At 36.7% G+C, this 18,728-nt stretch overlaps 1 pseudogene; it reads left to right on the top strand.

The window, feature by feature from the left end:
• The first annotated feature begins 1,860 nt into the window (after positions 1-1,860).
• LOC129061854 (actin-related protein 2/3 complex subunit 3-like) lies at positions 1,861-2,436 on the top strand (annotated as a pseudogene).
• Positions 2,437-18,728: the final 16,292 nt, after the last annotated feature.

Here is an 18,728-nt window from a genome sequence, read left to right as displayed (position 1 = left end):
TATTCCTGAAATTTTATCTACATAGAATTTTGCTCCTTACTTCAAAACCTCACTGTCTGTATCACTGACAATCTTCTAGAAAAATATAAAGGACCTTAACATAACCAAAATTACATCTGTTAGAGATTCTAAATTGAGATTCTCCAGAGAACCTCCAAAAGTTGATGGTTCCTGAAAGCCAACACCTAATTCAAAATCTTAGGAATAAGCTGACAACTACACACTACAGAATGTGTATGCCTAAGACCATAGAACAATATTCTTTTGTATGTCTATTCTTTTTTTCCAATTACAGTTGGCATTCAATATTGTATTAGTTTCAGGTGTACAGCATAGTGATTAGTCATTTGTATAACTTACAGTGTAATCTGATAAGTCTAGTATGCATCTGGCACCATAGTTACTACAATATTATTGATTATATTCCCTATGCTGTACTTTACATCTTCATGTCACACTTGCTTAAGTAATTTTATTTATTCATCCTTTTTTGCTTTACTGATTTAAAGTTGTATACTTTGACTCTGTCTATCATGCTCCCCTAGCCATTAATAATGATGTGCTTAGACATAAGCTTTACTAAAAAAATCATTACCTCTCCCCAATAAAAACCAAAGTAAAAAAAATAAATAACATTTTTAATGTTGAAAAAATTAAAAAGAAAAACCCTCACTTTCCTAATTTTGTAATTTAGCTCTCTTGAGCTTTGGTAATACAACCAATTTGAAACATAATAGTAAGGTATGTTATATAATAAAAATATAATAATTTATAACAAGATTATATTATAACATGTATGAATTAATAATTATATTAACATACAATATATTAGTCAACAACATATTAAATATAAATTATATAAAATTACATTATATTGTTTACAATAATGAAGAAAGTGTTCTTTTGCCAGAAGAGGAGGGTAAAATTATTCTTGGGCTATAGCAATAATGGTTTTTATAACCACACCTAGAAACAATATTTCTACAACCCAAATAAAATTAATCATTTCTGTTAGGTACTTCCTGGATTTTTTTCTCCTATGTAGAAGTCAGTCTCTTCAATGCTGACCCAGAACCAAGGGTTAATTGATCTACAGGACAGTCCATGAGTATAATTCCCAAAACTCTCAATGAAATACAGATCTTAAAGAAAGAGTGTGAAGGATAAACTCTTTTCTGGGAAAAGTTTCCCAAAGGTATTTTCCCATCATCCAGAAGCACAGCTTAAGGTGTTAATTAAAAATGTGTTCCTTCACACTGGCTGAGAATAGAATACTTTAAGGTTTCTTCCTGGCCAGCCAGCAAGGAGTCTATGCTGTTACTACAACTTCTTGCACAGGGACTAACGTCAGGGGAGATAAAGACAATTTATATGCATGCTAAAAGAAAACACAAACTGACTTAAGAGTCAGGCAATTGATAAACATTCTTTTATTTACCAGACCTGTGAAATCTTGGTCCACGTTGTGAGGTACCTTCCTTTCCTTTTTAAAATTACAGGTACTTCTAGTTTACCTGTTTGTCTCACTGTTGTTTAAAGTCTGTTGTTCAAAATAGATGTTTCCACACAGGCTCTGTGCTAACAGTGATCTAACAGATGATTCAAAGACAAAAAAAAGACAAAAATCACAATAATCAATGTGCAAATTGAAAATCCTATTTCCACAAAGGAAACTTCATATTCAAGAAGAATCAACAGCAGTTGTGAAGCAGCAGCCAGTGGAGAACAGCAAGACCAAAAGCTCATGGTCCCCCCTCCCTCTCCCCTTCCAGTTTACTTTGGCCTACTCCCTCCTGAGCCTCCAGACCCAGGTCCAGTTTCTAAATGGATCATCCTCATCTGAGGTGAAACTAGAGGGCCATGAAGATGCTTGCTTACCACTCTTCTCTCAGGGACCCCAACATCAAACTCAATGGAAACATGGGACTCCTGCCAATCAGAGAGTCAAGTCAAAGGACCAGCCCGTAGAGAGACAAAACATACAGATATTGTGGATGAAGCCATCTATTACTTCAAGGCCAATGTCTTCTTCAAAAACTATAAAATTATGAATGAAGCTCAAAGAACCTTGATATGCATAACTCTAAATTTCTGAGTGTCTCAAGAAACTCCAAAAGTGCAATTCCAAAAGTCAAGGCAAGAAAAAAAAGGTATTGTATATACTGGGAATCATTAATTCTCCCATTCCTGGGGAGTCTGGTTTTCTACTTAACACAATTTATGCCAAACCTGCAAAGAAACTGGAAGACAAAGTGATAAGGGCCTATTTACAGAATCTAAGGCAAGAGATTGGACTGAGGCTTTGTGAGAAAGTTTTTGACCTTCAGAATGATAAACCCAGCAAGTAGTGGACTTGCTTTGTGAAGAGACAATTCATGAACAAGAGTTTTTCAGGACCAGGACAGTAAAAGGAGTCTGGGCAGACACTGTTTCCACGACCATGGGCAGCATTTAACAGCAAGATATACACTGTTATTTGCCTTTATTTCATAAAGTTTTATACAGAAGAGAGAAGAGAACATTATTACTTGAAAAGTTCATTATCAAGAATTTGGGAGGAAGGGAAGAATAAGTTGGCAAAGAGTGATTTGAAATTTTCTGCAGTAGTAAGCTGGTGCTTAATAAGTAATACTAAAGAAATTTCTAGCATTAAAGAAAAAAAAAAAAGCAGCCCTCGCTGATGTGGCTCAGTGGATTGAGTGCCAGCCTGTGAACCGAAGGGTCACTGGTTTGATTCCTGGTCAGGGCTCATGCCTCAGTTGCGGGCCAGGTCCCCAGTTGGGTATGCTCAAGAGGCAACTACACATTGATGATTCTTTCCCTCTCTCCGTCCCTTTCTCTAAAAATAAATAAATAACACACTTTTAAAAAAAGCAGTGGTGAAGATCTGGACTTGTGGTCTCTGTTTTCTGCTTTGGCTGAATGAGGACCAAAAGAGAGGACTGAGAATGAGTCTCCACAGATGTAAGAAAAAACTGCTTGTTCAGAAGCCATGATAACAGGTAACCATTAGAACTGGTCTTAAACCTCTTCAAATGATCAACAATTCACCTCAGTGAATACAATTTTAAAAGTCAACTAACGAACATCAGCTCATCACTTTTGAAAGTCTTCCAATCAGGTATGAACTCACTCCAGTAAACATGCCTTGGAGTGCCAAACAATCAACAACAGCCTCACCTGACTAACCACACTTCTACTGATGACATTAATCCATGTATACCTCTGAAAATCTGCCAATCCTAAAAGTCTTATAAAAATATTTTTCTCTGGTAAACAGTGAGTTCAACATTCTTTTATGTCAGATATTGAGTGTTGGCCTTATTATCATATGAGAAATATGAGCCTGTTCTTAAAGGATGGAAGCACAGGAAATATTGAAAGTAAAACATGTAATATCTGCGACTTCAGATGGTTCAGAAAAGTTCATTCATATGAAAGACAGAGATAAAGCAAATATGGCAAAATATTAATATTTTGTTAGCAAATCTAGGTGAAAGTTCATTATAATAGTAACTTTTTTGTAAATTCAAAATATTTTTCAAAATTAAAAAACATAAATGAGAATGATGACATAGGCAAGGTAACAAAATAGGACATTCCAGGCCCTTGTTCTGCCATGGAGACACTGACTTAAAGATGTATGTGACAAATCACCTTTGTGAGAACTCTACAAAGCAGTTAACAGGTTGCCCTACCCCAAGAGAGTGCAAAGCTAAGAAGAGGTCTATGTGATCAGGTAGGAAAGTTTTTCCCATTTGTTTGTCCTAGTCCTTACCCTCCCAAGCATAGCATCGTGCTAGCTATCAGAACAAAATACCCAACTCCCCTGCTTCTCCCTGGGGAGGGAAAGAGAAGGTGGAATGTGCACTTAATGTTCTGGCTTTTCAGTGAGCTGCTCAAAAGGTTGTTGTCTGTCTTACCTGACTCAGAGTGCTTATGGGAAGGGAAGTGTACTTTGGATGCTAGGCTGGAGGTAGCTGAGAACAATGGCCAGTGCCACAGCTTGTCACAGGATGAGAGAGACCGCAGTACTGCAGAGAGACACTAGGGGGAAAAGGAAATTATGATTTCCTGAGATGAAGCTGGAGCAAACCTCTTTATCTGTGAAATTAGATCCACAAACCCTGAGAACACAAATCGCCAGGAAACATTCAAGTAGTCCCCAGAATCTGTAGACAAACTGACTGGTTTTTCAAATATCTGAATCTCAATAAATGCATACGAAGAAACAGGAAAACATGGCCAAATCACAGGTACAACAATAACAATAAAAACAAGAGAATAGCTAAAACAATTTTGAAAAATAAGCAGAAATTTGCAAAACTTTCTAATTTCAAAAGTTGTTGTAAAGCTACAGTAATCAAGAAAATGTGGTATTGGTATACAGCTGGACCTATAGGTCAATGGTACAGAACAGTGTACAGAAATAGACCCACACATGTATGGTCAGTTGAACTTCCTCAAAGATGCCTATGCAATTCAGTGGAAAAAGGGATAATTTTTAAAGAAAAGGATGCTAGAACAATTGGATATCTGTATAAAAAAAAAGGAAAGAAAGAAAGAGAAAAAAGAAACTTGAGAGTTACCTTATAACATATAGAAAACTAAATCCTATTAATGGGCTTAGATGTCAAAATAAAACCTATAAAATTTTTGGAGGAAAACATAAAAGAAAATCTTAGCAACTTTGTAGTAGGCAAATATTTCTAAGTAGGCATAAACTTAAAACCTTTATATATAAACTTCCAGTAAAGATGGCAGAGTAGGTAAATGCAATACTCACATTCTCCCATTACTACATCCATCTAAATTATATAACAGTCATCAATGAGACCACCTGAAGTCTAGCTGAACATAAGTCTTATAAATAAGAATATAAATAAGAAGCCACATTGAGCACTGGCCAGGTGGCTCAATTGGTTGGAGCATCACCGAGTACACCAAAATGTTTCAGGTTTGATCCCCTTTAAGGAAATGTACTTAGGTTGGGGTTTGATCCTCAGTATAGAAGGAACTTATTGATGTTTTTCTCTCACATCAATGTTTTTCTCTCTGCCCCCTTCCTCTCTCTCTCTCTCAGATCAATAAACATATCTCCGTGTAAAGAGGAGGAGGAGGAGAAAGAAAAAGAAGGAGAAGGAGAAGAAACCACATTGAGACTGGTAGGAGGGGCAGAGACTCCAACAGGCTGGTCTTACACCCATCTGTGGCAGTTAAAAATCTGGAAGGACATCTCAACTGTGGAGGTCCACCCAGAGGAGTGAGGAGTCCCAGCCCCTCACCAGACTCCTCAGCTCAGGGTTCCAGTGAAAAGAAATCTTCATAACTTCTTGCTGTGAAAACCCGTGGAAATTGTGGTTCAGTGAAACAAACTGCTTCCCGAGTCCCAGACATTCCTCTTAAAAGGGTTGTGCATGGTCAGAAGCACAGATGGACTCACTCATTCTGAGCTCCATCCCTGAGACAGCAGTTTGAAAGGCATCAGGGACAAGAGGAGAGAAACTGAGTTATTTGGCTTTGGGGCTAAGGCTGGAGAGGCTGCTTTCTCCCAGAAGGGGACAGAAGCCATTATTCTTTTGTTGAAACTTACCCATGAAGATGAAAGTTGGTGCCGTATCTGAGTCTCCATCAACCTGGCTACCACTGTTTGCCCTGCCCTGGTGATTCCCTGAAATCCCACCCCACCCAACTCATGGATCCACCCAAGCCACTTTTAGTGGCTTTTCCATACCAATGATCGGTCTTGGTTCAAGTTTCAAACTTTCCTAAAATTCCTCGAAGTTTCACAAACCCTAAACGACCAGCATCTGGCTTGTGTACTACAAATCTCTTGCTAAATGACTCCAGGCCTGGCACTAGTAGTAGCCAGCCTTGTTTCACAGCTTGGCATCTCTCAGGAACATCCAAGCCCAAAACAAGTAGCAGCCATGAACAGATCACTCTGTACTCATGCCAGGTGTCCCTAGTCAGAGCACAGGCAGAGACTTACCTTGGTCTGCACCCTTGAGGCGGCCCCAGAGCCAGGCAGCTAGTGAACAGCTTTGGACCACACCAGAACTCCACCCAAACACCTCTACAAGTGACACTCAAGCATAGGACTAGTTGCACATCAGAGTGCCGCTGAAGCAAGTTCTGCCCTATGGGGTTGGCACCTGCACAGCAGCTCCTTCACTGTAGTTGTGGCTGGTCCTCATAGATGATTGGCCTGGAGGTCAGTCCCTCTCATTTGTGTGCCAACAGTGATCAAAGGTCAACTACGACAGGAAGGTTCATGAAGCCCACACAGGGAGTGGGAGGGATGCATCTGGATTGCCCAGCTAGGGGCAATGTTAAGGCGTACCGCTGAGCTCTATAGGACACCTACTATAAAGGACCACTCTACCAAGGTCGGGAGATATAGCAGCTCTACCTAATACATAGAAAGAAATGCAGGAAGGCAACCAATATGAAGAGACAAGGAAACATGTCCCAAATGAAAGAAGAGGAGAAATCTCCAGAAATAGAATGAAATGAACTGGAGGCAGGAAAACTGCCAGATACAGAGTTCAAAACAGTGGTCATAAGAATGCTTGAGTATTCCTGGCCAGGTGGCTCAGCTGGTTGGGGTGTCATTCCATATGCCAAAATGTTGCAGGTTCAATTTTAGTCAGGGCACATGCATAGGTTTTGGATTCAATCCCTGGTTGAGGCATGTATAGGAAGCAACCAATTGATGTTTCTTTCAGGTTGATTCTTCTCTCTCTCTCTAAAATCAATAAACATATCTTCAAGTGAAGATTAGAAAATAAAAACAACACTTAGGAGCACAAAAGGGCCATAGAAACTATAAAAAAGAACCAGTCTGAAATGAGAATACAATAACTACATGAAGAACACAATAGAAGGACACAATAGTAGACTAAACAAAACAGAGAACTGAATCAGAGATTTGGAATATATGGTGGTAGAAAATGTTCAATCAGAACAGCAAAAAGAAAAAAGAATAAAAAAATATGAGGATAGTTTAAGGGGTTTCTGGGACAACTTCAAGCATACCAACATTCACATCATATGGGGTTCCAGAAGGAAAAGAGAGAGAGCAAGGAAATGAGAACCTATTTGAAAAGATAATAATATAAAACTTACCTAACCTGGCAAAGGAAATAGAAATAGTGCAGAGAGTTCCAAGAAGATGAACCTAAAAAGGCACACACCAAGGTACATCATAGTTAAAATGCAAAAGGTTAAAAACAAAGAGAGAGTCTTAAAAGCAGCAAGAGAAAAGCAGTTAGTTACCTATAAAACTGTCAACTGATTTCTCAACCGACATTTTGCAGTCCAGAGGAATTGGCAAGAAATATTCAAAATGATTAAAAAAAAAAAACAATGACCTACAACCAAGATTATCCAGCAAAACTATCATTTAGAATTGAAGGAAAAATAAAGAGCTTCCCAGAAAAGAGTAAGCTAAAGGAGTTCATCACCACCAAACCAGCATGGGAAGAAATGTTAAGGATCTTTAAGAAGAAGGAAAAAAAGATAAAAATATGAATAATAAAATGCCAATAAATACATATCTATCAACAATTACTTTAGCCCTGACTAGTGTGGCTCAGTGGCTTGAGTACCAGCCTGCGAACCCAAAGGTCACTGGTTTGTTCCCAGTGAGGGCACATGCCTAGGTTTTGGGCCAGGTCCCCAGTTGAGGGCATGTGGGAGGTAACCGATTGATGTTTTTCTCACACAATGATGTTTCTCTCCCTCTGTGTCTTCCTCCCTTCCCCTCTTTCTAAAAATAAATAAATAAAATCTTTAAAAAATAAAATTAAAAGAATATCACTTTAAGCCCGGGCTGGCTCAGTTGGTTAGAGCATTGTCCCTATAAACCAAGGTTGCAGACTTGAGACCTGGTCATGGCACATGCAAGAATCAACCAATAAATGCATAAGTGGAACAACAAATCAATATTTTCCCTCTCCTCTCCTCTCCTCTCCTCTCCTCTCCTCTCCTCTTTCTTCTCCTCTCCTCTCCTCCTTCTTCTCCTTCTCCTTCTCCTTTTCCTTCTCCTTCTCCTTTTCCTTCTCTTCTTCTTCTCCTTCTTCTCTCTAAAATCAGTAAATTAAAAAAACCTCATTGAATGGGGCATATAAAGTCTGTGCATTTTGTGTAAATTATACCTGCTTAAAAAATAAAAACAAACCCTTAAAAAGTAATTCAGTCTTATTTCTTAAAAACAAAAGTTGTAATATCAACATTCAGAACTCTTAAAAAAATTACTTTAAATGCAGAGGATTAAATGCTTCAATCAAAAGACATAGTGCTGCTGAAAAAGAAAACAGAATCCTTATATATGCTGTGTACAAGAGACTCACTTCAGATCAAAGACATACACAGACTGAACATAAAGGGATGGAAAAAGATGTTTTATGAAAGTGGATATGGTAAAAAAAAAAAAAAAGAGCGGTATAGGAATACTTACACCAGACAAAATAGACTTTAAAACAAAAACTATAACAAGAGACAAAGAAGGATCCAGCAATTCCACTTCTGAGTATTTATTTGAAGAAACTGAAAACACTAAATTGAAAAGACATCTGCATCTATATATTTTTATTGCTGCATCATTTACAATAGTCAAGATTTGGAAGCAACCGAAGCATCCATCAACAGATGAATGGATAAAGAAGTGGTACATATATACAATGGAATATGACTCAACCATAAAAAAAGAATGAAATCTTGCCATTTGCAATGATATGGATGGATTTAGATGGTATTGTGCTGAGTAAAATAAGTCAGACAAAGACAGATGCCAGATGATTGCACTTATATGTGGAATCTAAAAAACTAACTAACTAAATAAGATAAAAATCAAAATAAACAGACAGGCAAAACAGAAAAAGACTCCTGGATATAGAGAACATTTTGACAGGTGCCACCTGGGAAGAGAGTTGGGAGGATGAGTGAAAAGATGAAAGAATTAAGAAGTACAAATTGGTCATTACAAAATTGTCAAAAGTATGTAGAGCACAGCATAGGGAATATAGTCAATAATATTACAATAACTGTGTATGTGTCAGATGGGTACTAGATTGATCTGCGGAATCACTTTGTAAGTTGTATAAATGTCTAATTACTATCTTGTATACCTGAAACTAATATAATATTGAACATCAACTGTAACTGAAAAATAAAAAATTACTTTAAAACCTTAAAACCTTTGCTCTTCAAAAAACACTGTCAAGAGAACGAAAGAACAAACTGATAGAAATATTCGCAAGACATGTATTTACTAAAGGCCTTGTATCCAGAACAAAGAGCTCTTAGAATTGAATAATAAAAAGGCAAAATTTTTAAATGGGCAAAGATGTGAACAGACACTCCACTAAAAAAAGATATAAAAATGGCAAATAAGGACATAAAAAGAGCCTCAACACCTTTAGTCATTAAGGAAATGTAAATTAATACCACCAGATATTTGCTTGAGTGACAATTTTTAAAATTTACTTATTAGAGTTGTCCCAATTTTCTTCCTTTTTGCCCTCCTCCACCCAGCCCACCCCTCTAGCCCACAGTCAATCCCCTCTCCATTGTCCATGTCCATGTGTTACCCGTATATGTTCTTTGACTAGTCCCTTCCCTTTCCTTCCACCACTCCCCTCCTCCCCTGTTTCCACGTCTCTGGTTCTGTTTTTCTCCTTAGTTTATTTTGTTCATTAGATTCTAGTTATAAGTGAGGTGATATGGTATTTGTTTTCCACCGACTGGCTTACTTCACTTAGAATAATAGCTTCCAGTTCCATCCATGCTGTTGCAAAAGGTAAGTCTTCCTTCTTTTTTCTGCTGTGTAGTATTCCACTGTGTAAATGTACCACAACTTTTAATCCACTCCATCTACCGAATGGCAAAATTTAAAAAAATTTTATCACACCAAGTTTTGATGATGATATGACTTGCTAGAATTTTTATTCATTGTTGACAGGAATACAAAATGGCAGAATTTTAGGAAATAGTAGGGAAATTCTTTAAAAGTTAAATATAAATTCACCATACAACCCTGTAATTTCAGTTTTAAGTATTTACCTAAGAGAAATAAAAATATCTGTCAACACAAAAATTTGTACAAGAATGTTCATAATAGCTTTATTCATAGTGGTTAAAAACTGGAAAAAGTCTATGTGCACCATCTAATAAATATTAACAAATTGTAGTATGCAATGAAATAGTACTCAGCAATAATAAGGAAGGATACAAGCAACAACATATGAATCTCAAAAGAACTGTGCTAAATGAAAGAAGCCAATCACAAAATAAGAAATACTCTATGATTCCATTTATATTAAATTCTAGGAAAGACAAAACAACAGTTATTTAAAAAAAAAAAGAAAATTTCAGTTATTGTCAGATTCCACTGGATGACAGGAAAAGACTGACTACGGAGGCAGAAAATCACAATTTCAGTAAATAATCTATATAATATTTATGGTGGCGGTTATATGAGTGTATACATTTATCAAAGCTCATTGACTTGTACACATAGGCTTGGTAGAATTGCATTTTATGTACAATATATCATAATATAACAGGTGGACACCAATAAAATTAATTTTAAAAAATATGTAATATGCTATCAAAAAATGGGGTGGGGAAGGGAGAAAAGATTTTACACACACACACACACACACACACACACACACACACACACGTATATACACATTTAAGTAGACTGTCTTTTGAAAGATAGCAAGACACTGGAATAATAGCTCCTGAGCAGTAGAAATGGGTAGATGGAGACCAGGAGAGAAGGAAGACTATTCATAATACAGCATCTGTAAATTCTAAGTTCTGTAAATATAATCAGATGAACCACCCCAAAATTAAATTAAATTGGAAGAAAGAAATCTTGGTTGACTAGATACATAAGTATAAAAGTGTGATGAAGATTGTGATATTGAAGCAGAGAGCACACATTGCTTTTCCTCCAAGGCATTCACCTTTGGACAGGACTAATGATTTGTCTAACACTGCATCATTTTCGACAGCACTTTTAAACTTGACCACGTATAACTTTTGCATGGAAAAAAAAGAACACTAGGGAATTGGGAGACTTGTCAAACAGGTGAAGGGATTGAGAAGTATAAATTAGTAATTATGAAATAGTCAGGGATGTAAAATACAGCATAGGGAATATAGTTAATAATATTTTAATAACTATGTATGATGCCAGTTGGGTACTGAAAATATCAGGGGGGACACTTTGTAAAGTATATGATTGTCTAACCACCATGCTGTACCCCTGAAACTAATACAATTATTGAATGTAAACTGCAATTTAAAGGTTGTTTTAAAAGAAAAAATGCATTGCAACTCTAGAATCATTTTTACCTTCTAAGTGTGCTGTTCCAGTTTTGTAAGAAATAGCTCACACACGGGAGCAGTTTTTTCTATTTCTGCCTAAAATGTGTGACTAAACCATTGATAAGGCATACTTACCTGATACATAAATGTATCAGAAATGTGGGAAAAGTTGATTTCAAATGCAACAAACCTTCCAGACTCAGCCTCCTGGGTCTTGTCAATGACTCCTCAGCATGCATTCTTCCAATATCTGACTTTGTGTGACATTGAAAAGCCCTATGTTATCTTATATTTTCAGATTGAGGTTAGGGCAGTAGCTACGCTTAATATATCCTGAGTAAGCTATACAAAGAAGAAACTGTGGGATTTTACTGGAAAATGTTTTGAGGGTAACTGTGACCGAAAGCCCTTGAGACAGAATGTTTAGCAGCCTTGTCCAAGAACATTCTGGTCACTTTGGATTAAAAAGAAACATAACAACTAAAAATGTAAGTGAGTAGAAAAGAGGCAATTTTCATGCATGTTGTTATGATAATAGACCCGAGTTTTCTTAAGAGTTGCCATCTCCTGGACTGCTGTTCAAAGTGCACCACAATATTTTGGGCAAATCTACATCACTGTAATTAAAATAGGAACATACCAAACATGACAACATAAAAGACATTACATAATTGCTGCAGTTAACAGTAAATGTTTCCAGTTCTAAAGTCTTCTTTTTGTCCTTCTATATTTTTACCCTTGAATTTACCATTCCTAAACAGCTCATTAATTCATCAACATACCTACGACTTGTGAAACTTGAATGAATTTGTCCAGAACACTAAGCACAGATGGCATTTTCAGTATAGAAGTCCAACTACTCTGAATGCCTACATATTTCAGACAGTACTTGTGTGGAAGAAAGTATAGACCTTCATGCCACGTAGTTCTCTAAGAATACAGGTTTAGAGTAGGAAATAAACATTTTTTCCAAATATTCAAGGTTATATAATATAGTACAGAATTTATTATAATAATTTTTGGACATAGATATAGTATTAAGTTTATCGCTCCTCCCTTGTGAAAATGGGAATGGGATTACCTGCCCTGTGAAAATGGAGATAAGCCCTTTAAATTTTATTTTCTTCATGTTAGGTGATGTTAAACTTTGTCAGCAGAGGGCTCAGGAAAGATGAGAGGGAGGGGAAAGCTTTTCTTTCCGTTTTCAGTGTGATTGCGCCGCAAGTTCCTTCAATGCGCATGGTTTCTTCAGCACCCAGCTCCTGCAATGCCATCCGGACAGCAATACCCAGCTTCCTCAGGCACCCACCTCAGATGATTTTGGTAATGAAAGGTCTTCTGTGAGACACCTACCTCTCTATAAATAGCTTTCCCTGGCAGCATGCTTTCCAGCACGTTCCACCAGAGCCACACCACACACAACTCCTCTGTCACCTAAACAACACTCTTACCTTCTCTAGCAAGGCCTGGATCTCAGTTCTGGGCTGTTGAGGGTTGCGGGGCATGCTTGCTAGGGTTTTCTCTCTCTGCCCTAGGGGTTGCGGCTGCATTGTATACATGTATGCTTTGTATCTCTTTATACGTTTACTTTCTACCAGTCAATCTGTTGTTGCTCCATTTCCCTGCAATGGTTGATAATCCTTTCTTTTTTTTTCAGTTTTTTAAAACTTGGTGCAGTTTATTAAAAAAAGAAAAAGTATCTTAATGACAAGTTACCATAATTGTGAATAGTTGAAAATGGAAGTTTAGCCATTCACTTAATAATTTCTTATTGAGCACATGTTGCTATAAGTAAGAATTCTGTAGCTATATAAAGAAGCTTAAGGCAGTAATAATGAGCGTCCGTTGTCAAGTTCCTCATAGCTTGGCAGAGAGTTTGATTTCCTTTTGGGTAATTCAAACTTCTCAGCATATTAAGACTGTTTTCAGATTGATTATCTAATTTTTTTCTTTTCTTAAAAAAATCATGTGTATTACAGTTGTCTCAGTTTTTCCCCTTTTGCCCTCCTCCTCCCATCCCACCCTGCCCGCGCCCCCCCACAGGCAATTCCCACTCTGTTGTCCATGTCCATGGGTCATTCATACATGTTCTTTGTTTAGTCCCTTCTCCTTCTTTCCACCATTGTCCTCTTTCCCCATCCCCTCTGGTCACTTCCAGTCTGCTCCATGTTTCCTTGCCTGTGGTTTATTTTGCTCATTAGTTTATTTTGTTGAATAGATTCCACTTACAGGTGAGATCATATGGTATTACTCTTTCAACAATTGGCTTATTTCGCTTAACACAACATTCTCCAGTTCCATCCATGTTGTTGCAAAAAGTTCCTTCCTTCCTTCTTTTTTTTAAATGCAGATTGATTTTATTTATTTATTTTGTATAAGCTTTCCCTGTTTAAGTTATTGTGTGGTTTCTCTCCTGACAGGACTCTAACTGATACAGATATAAAACATACATTTTTCTATTAATTAGCTCTTGGCAAATAGTAAGAATGTTCATGATAGCTCATACTTTAACAGTTTTTCCACTTAGCTTTATAATTTTTAAGCTAATTATATTTTATTACCATATTCCATTCCTAAGAAAAGGCTAATAATAATCTGTTTCTTCTTTTAATTGAGGATCTTTAATGTACTGGCTCTGTTGCAGGGCAGGTGGATACAACAGTGGGGACAATAATAGCAACAATTACTGCTCTTATGCAACTTAATTTCTAGTGGGGGACTATACCAAGGTAAATAATTAAAATATGTAGTATGCTAATGTTGTTCTTAAATAAATAAGACAGCCAGATAGTTCTCTAGCAAAATGAGTTTATTTGAGAGCAACAAAGAATTGCAATTCAGGAAATGCAATGGTCTCATGGTGAACCACAGGTCCAGGGCATGAAGGAGAGGAGCTTTTTTCAACAGAGGAAAGGGGAAGCTCAGAGCGGCTGTTGTAACCAAAGTGTCCATGGGAAGACAGTGGGGGTCTGAAGTGTAGTGGCTTTTCACTGTCCCGAGTTGTACCGTCTTCCATTGGCTGACTGGTTGCTTGGGGGGAAAAGATTCTCCTTGTTCTTGCAGGAGTAGTAGAGGAGATAAAATATCTTTCTGTTGGAGATGAAAAGTCAGTCTCTTCCTGTTTGGGATAATTGATAATGAGAGGCAGGGTATCAGAGCTGCCCTTACAGGCTCTCCCAACTCAAATTTAAAGGCAGCTTCTGTTTATCACACAAAACAATGATAATCTCTTAGGATAAAGTAGGAAAGGGGATATGAGATGATAGATAATAGTTAAAATAAAAGGTCTAGGAAGATAGAGAATGTGACTTTTGAGTAAAGATCTAAAGGCAGTGAGTGAGCCACAGGGCTAAGTGGGGAAGAATATTCCAGGCAGAAGAATAGCGTTGATAAAGGCCCTGAGACACACGTGTGCTACGTCAAAGTGCAGTGAGGACCTGTGTGGCTGGTGGAGATAATGGTAGAGGCAGGGTCAGTGAGGAATAAGAGATGAGATGAGAGAGTTCAGAGGAGGGGTCAGATCGTAACAGGTCTTCTAGGTCACAGGAATAACTGGCTTTTTTTTTCTGAGGGATATAGGAGGCTATTATTATCATCATCATTGAGTCACTATTATTTTAAGTGCAATTGTTTGTGTTTGAAAAATATTGATTATTAAAATATTTGGTGTTTTAGAATAGAAAAACAAAAATAACCCTTTTAAGATTGTTTTGTAAGTGATACCCATTCACTCTAGGAGGGATAGAATTTCAGAGAGCAATGTGAAAATTAGTTTTTATACTGTACTGTACATATAACTTTATTTTAAAAAGGTCTTGATTCAATTAAATCTAATGTAACTTTTCCTTCAACATCAAGAGAATCACTGTGAGGATGTTAATGTTAGGCTATTTATAATTGTTTGACAATTAAATAAATGCTCAAAAATTGTTTTGTTTTTTGTTTTGTTTTGTTTTGTTTTTAAGCTTACAATCTCCTTTGTGGCATCTTTATTTTTCTACCTGGTACATAAACAACGTGAACGTGGGTATAAGTGCTCTTAAGAATGTGGCTATTCCAGTGGAGCCTGTGTTGTTAGGGAGTTTACTTTTATACGCCTAGGCTTTGCAGGATGTGATTTCTAGTGGTTTTTTTTACTGGCCATTTGTTCAGAAGGAAATGAAACAGCTGCAGGTACCTGTTTTAGAAAACTTAAAAACATTGCAAGACATGTAAACAACTTGCCTTCACAATAATAGAGCCTAGAAAAAATATTTTTTTGAAGGAGATGAGTTGTAACGTATTTCTGAAAAAACTTCCTTTTCAAAATGTTCTTCCATAAAAATCTGAACTCAAGTATCATATTAAATAAGACACTGAATGTACATACATACACAAACCTCAGTACATTTTTTATTTTCATAAACAATATTGATATAAAGATAACATTAAATTAAAAGTAAAGACAACTTAAAAAACAGAAACTCCCAAATCCATACAAACATGACAAAGAGAAAAATATTTTATAACTACATCTGAGCAGATATTAAACCGAAAACATTCAAATAAAGTAGAATTAGTAGAATGTAAAGAATATTAACGTAGACGTACAAAAGAATGTTAAAGTGAATAAAGAAAATCAAATCTTGGGAAATGTTCTACAAGGTCACTTAGCAATTTATTTAAAAAAATCATCTATTTTTATTACAACTTTTCCTTTCCAACTATTGCTATAGGTCTTAGAATATAATCATAATCTATCACAAAGCTTGGTGGGAAGGTTTGGATATGATGCAGCCAAGTCTCTGGAAGTCATTATAACCCGTATCTAATCCTGTGCATGCTACTCTCACTACATTGTTGAGATTTAGGGGAATGTAGGTCAGTGGTAATAGATGGCATTTAATATCATTCTAAATATTTCACACAACTGAATATTTTCAGGAAAATCTTAGATGATTTACATTTATTGACATTATGAGTAATAATACCTTATATCCTAGAGTGCATTATACTTTTCAAATTTACACCCATTCTTCAATTTCCTATTTAAATCCCATTCATCAAGACTCCCAAAGAACACAAACAAAAAATGTGAATTCTGATAAAGACCGAAAAGCCTAGGGAAGTGAGGAAAAAAGTAAAGAAGAGTAAAAAAATTCATGATTATTCATGAGCAAGGAAGTGAAAAAGTATTAGATGTAGGCTGGAGAACATATAAACAGAGAGATGTTACAATAGCCTTAAATATTTTTCACCTGGGTTAATTTCTGCAAGTTTAAAAAGATAGCTATCTACGGTGTATTGCTTCTTCTTGTTTATGCTTTGCCATCTAGAATTATAGTTTAATTCCTCAAAGTCTATGCCTGGATGAAACTGATTAAAAGATGTGTTCGTTTTATTTTTTATCACTGTTGTAAAAAAAGTATAATGTAGTTAATGGCTTAAAACAATATGAATTTATCTTAGAGTTCTGTAGGTCAGAACTCTGACTTGGGTCTCATTGAGCTAGAAACAAGGTGTCATCAGGGATGTATTCGTTCCAGAAACTCTAGGGGAGAATCCCTTTTCTTGCCTTTCCCAGCTTCCAGAGGCCACCCACATTTCTTGGCTCATGGCCCCTTTCCTCCATTTCAAAGCCATCAAAGTTGCATCTCTCTGATCCTCCTTCTTTTATCGCATCTCGTTCTTTGATACCTACCAAAGAACGTTTTTTTAATACCTACCTCACTCACTTTTAAGGACCCTTGTGATCACATTGGGCCCCTTGGGATACTCCAGGATAATATCCCATTTTAAGGTTCTTCACTTACATGTGCAAAATTCCTTTTGTCACATAGGGTAACATATTCACAAACTTTGCATGATTAGTATGAAGACTTGTTGGGGCAGGGGAGGGTGGGGCACTAGTCTGCCTACCACAAAAGGTTATGTTTAAAATCCCATTCTTTGAACACTGCTTACCTCTTTCTATCTCTCATACCCTGATTTTACAATCCCTTGAGCTCTTTTGGGACTTTCACTTAATCAAGTTTACTGTTTTTTCACGGTCCATCGTTTTCTTAATATCATTTTTCTCCTTCTTATTAAACTAAATTCCATGGGTTATCATTACATTTACTTCTTATGTACATCCTCTACACCCTTGGCCTCTTTTGTCACACTCACTTGGTAGAATCCAAACTTTGGTGACTCCATTTCTCTCCCTAATCTTGTCCTTGTATAGCTGAGAATGGCTGGAGTAACACATAGTCTTGCTGTCCAGTCTCCTCCAGGTTTCAAATGAGCCCTTGATGCTGCTTGGCATGTTATTTTCCTTGTCTGTTTATTTTCCTACTTTCCCAGAAGACTATTTCTTGCCTTCTCCTTGTTATACCTTTTACTTCTACTTCCCCATCCTCCCTCTTGGCTCATGAATTGACTCTTTCCTCACTGAGAAATGCAAAGCATGCAGAAGAGGGCTCTGCAGATTCCCCATGTATCTCTTCACAGGTCAGCTTCTCTGTTCTCACACTCTGCCTTCCTCCTAAGGATCTTTGGGCTGAATCCAGACATTCATGATTTTGCATGCAAAAATGCATCTTTACTTCCATTCACTCCTAAGTCTAGCATTTCCTTCAACTATGATGTAGGTAGCAAACCACAGTGAACCACAATAGCATTAACAATACCTATACTTCTGCCATCAGTAGACATCATAAATACCTATATTTATATTGTAAAACAGTTTTTGCAGATATCTCACAATATTGTACACACATATCCCTACTTTGAAATTATGGTAGTTATTAGGCCTAATGTTAGATCTTATTATTTTTAGCATTAATTAAGAAGAACATGCATTGGGATACTACAGATTCAATTTTTAAAATGATTTAATAACTGTTTAAATAAAATTAGTTTTCTTTGTAGTCCAATGTATGTAACACTCAAGTGTCCAGAAGGGTTCTAGAATAAATTTTTGTTCAATTTAATTGGATAGTGAGTGTTACCCTTCATATACAGATTAGCAACTATGACTTTTTCCCTCTAAAAAAGCAAAGCCATAAAGCAACAAGAATAAAATATAAATGAATGAATACATATCTACTCTTTGAAGAATAGAGTGAAGTTATAGAAAATGGAGTCACTATGGTCAAGATGCTAAATTATTAAAACAATGTAGGTTGAGGCATGAACGTACAATTTTATTCTCACCTTAAGTGGTCTGGGAACTTAAACTTCTGAACTTTCTAGTCACGCATCAGTCCCTGGATACCTGGGCATACATCAAACCCTCAGACGATCATCTGAATTACCTCAAGAAGAAATTTTTTCATTGTTCAGGCTACTGGACATCTTGTTGATCTACCGTTGTCGAGGGCACATATATGTTTGTTGATTTGAGAGAGAGAGAGAGAGAGAGAGAG

Source organism: Pteronotus mesoamericanus, unplaced genomic scaffold, assembly GCF_021234165.1.
Source record: "Pteronotus mesoamericanus isolate MK-2021 breed Mesoamerican mustached bat unplaced genomic scaffold, CSHL_Meso_final scaffold_651, whole genome shotgun sequence".
Classification (NCBI taxonomy): Eukaryota; Metazoa; Chordata; class Mammalia; order Chiroptera; family Mormoopidae; genus Pteronotus; species Pteronotus mesoamericanus.
This window is presented reverse-complemented; position numbering and strand designations above follow the sequence as displayed.